We start from the raw sequence: 2537 nt of genomic DNA, 5'->3' as shown, positions 1-2537 counted from the left end.
TGGTATTCCTCTCTCCATCAGCTAAGCATAGGGGGTAGACAGGGAGGTGAGCCCCTGCCTACAATGTGCTAGGACCCCCTGGGGACACTTCTGGGGTGGGATGGGGAGGGGGAGTGGCTTCAAAGGTCCCACGATTGAAAGTGGGCCGCCCCGGGAGCTGTGCCTCTGGCTCCTGCACAGAGCTCTTCTCACCACCAGTGTGAGGCTCTCTCCTCCACTCCTATGTTTTTTTAAAAGTATGTTTATTGATTTTTAGAGAGAGGAAGGGAGAGGGAGAGGGAGATAGATGTGAGAGTGAGACATCGGCTGCCTACTACATGCCCCCTACCAGGGATCGAGCCCCGTAACCCGGGCATGTACCATGACCAGGAATCGAACCGGCAATCCTTTGGTGCACAGGATGAGCCCCACTGGCCAGGGCCTCCTCTCCTTCTTCATGGAGGCTCTGAGCTTTCTCAGCACTGGTTCATCAGATGACAGCAGGGCCCTGGGAAGACTCAGGTGGTCTTGGAGAGAGCAGTTTTAGGAGACCCCATGGTTGGAGAGTGAGGCAGAGGGAGGAGCCAGGTGGGGGTAGTGTGGCAGGACTGGGGACAGTGTGGACAGGGACCCAAAGGCCCCCAAGATGCTGCCAGGAGGGACTCAATAAAGCACCAGCTGTGCTGCTGCTGCTGCTAATGATGGGGTGTGTGGGAACTGCTAGTGGTGCTAGGAAGACGTGCACTCTGGGCCTGGGACCTATACCAGAACCTCTGAAAGATTTCCTGCTGTACACTCAATTTTCTTTTAAAACATAGATATGATCATATCACTCTCTCAGTTCAATATCCCAATGGCTCCTCACCCCACTGAAAGGAAACCTGAACTCCTCACCCTGGATTAGGCCAGCTGTTCTGGCCCCCCTGCCCTCTCTCCTGCTTCTTCTCTGACTTCTCTCTCCTGACATGGCCTCCAATATGCCCAGGGCCTTTGGACTCACTGTTCTCTTCCCATGGGGCTGGCTCAAATGTGACCTATATGGAGGAGCCAACCCTGACCACCCCATTATCTCTATCATGGCCTTCTGAATATTTATTTTGTGGCACTTTTTACACTCTGTCATTATTGGTTTATTACCTGTTTACTTGTTTAGTGTCTGTCTTCTCTGATGGATGTGCCTTCCATGAAGTCAGGAACCATGTTTTTCCTGTTCATCAAAGACAGTATCTGCCATGTCATGAGCCCTCAAGAAGTATTTGTTGAATGAATGAATGAATGAATGATGTTGGAGTAGGCACATTCTCCTGACCTTGGTTTGGATTGGGACTGATATGGTGATGGGTGTTGGGGCTGGTCTGATGGTTTGCAGGTTGCTGTCCATCTGGCAAATTTGTTGAAATCCCAGTGTGATAGATTCCATTTCGATGAGGAGAGGCATCTTGTCCTGATGCTGGGAATTTAGCCTGTGACCAGAGTCAGGCCTCATAAGAGTTTTACTAGTTAGGCGAACGTGATAAACACTATACTATGGTGGGTGGGTGGGAAGAGATGAACCAAAGAATTTGTATGCATACATGCATAACCCATGGACACAGACAATCCGATGTGGAGTCCTGGGGTGGGGGGTGGGGGCGGACTATAAGGGGTCAATGGGAGAAAAAAGGGGACATATGTAATACTTTCAGAAATAAAGATTTTTTAAAAAGTTTCATTTGACCAATGCCCACATATGATGTTCCTCTATCTGTGGGTAAACTCACACACACACTCACCACAGGCACACTCATATCCATGCACAGAGTGGCCTAAAATAAGCCACACTCACACGCATGCACAGATCCCCCTCCCCCAGAGAGGTATACACATCAAGGCACACAGGACAAGCCCAGTTACCCACATTCCTTCACACGTTGGACACAACCCCACAAGTTTATGGTTGAACAGATACACACACACACCTCTACAAATGTATACTTACGTGTGCAGACACAGTAATAAGAACCAACATAATTAAACACTGAAGACATCAGTGGAGAAGACACCTGTTCACTTGCTCACTGACCCGGGAGTCCACACTGTGCAGTGACAGCCTGGGCTCTGAGCTGCCCGCCAGCAGGGGATGCGCTCTGCTGCTGAGCGATCCACACTCTCCTGCCTCATCCCCGCACCCGCCCTGCTCCGCTACGCCAACCCTCCTGTTCTTGTGAGAGGCTCAGTCTGTGGCCAGAGGCAGGCCTCAGCTGGAACCTGGGTCAGGGCTTGGTCTGTGGTCAAGGTCAAGGTTCACTGGGTGACTGGGGTCAGACTCAACTGGAACCAAGATCAAAGGTCAGTTAGGGGCTGAGATTTTGTTGATGCCCCTTGTCTCTACTCACAGGTGTACCTCCCATATGTGCCATCCCAAGGAGCTGCTGGAGGAATGAGATGCTGGGTCCTCATGGTGCGTGCGTGGGCCTGTGCAGCGATGTAGGGGGGGCGGGCAGGTGGGGGCCGGGCTGGGCAGATAGCTGTGAGGTACGTTTCCATCTCCGCGGGTCGGGCGGGCGAAGCCATTTCCA

The 2537-nt window shown here is 51.9% G+C and overlaps 1 long non-coding RNA gene across 1 annotated transcript in view; it reads right to left on the bottom strand.

Moving 5' to 3' along the window:
* LOC107182900 overlaps positions 1 to 1442 on the bottom strand; it is an 11146-nt gene extending 9704 nt beyond the window's left edge. The window contains exons 1-2 of the long non-coding RNA XR_001513659.1: positions 1289 to 1442; positions 1117 to 1186 (exon numbers count right to left, since the gene is read on the bottom strand). This is a non-coding gene — a long non-coding RNA (uncharacterized LOC107182900). The remainder of the gene's footprint in view (positions 1 to 1116; positions 1187 to 1288) is intronic.
* Between the last annotated feature and the right edge of the window lie 1095 nt (positions 1443 to 2537).

This window comes from Myotis davidii, unplaced genomic scaffold, assembly GCF_000327345.1.
Source record: "Myotis davidii unplaced genomic scaffold, ASM32734v1 scaffold458, whole genome shotgun sequence".
Taxonomy (NCBI): domain Eukaryota; kingdom Metazoa; phylum Chordata; class Mammalia; order Chiroptera; family Vespertilionidae; genus Myotis; species Myotis davidii.
Note: the sequence above shows the minus strand (reverse complement) of the source record. Positions and strands in the feature narration are given on the sequence as shown.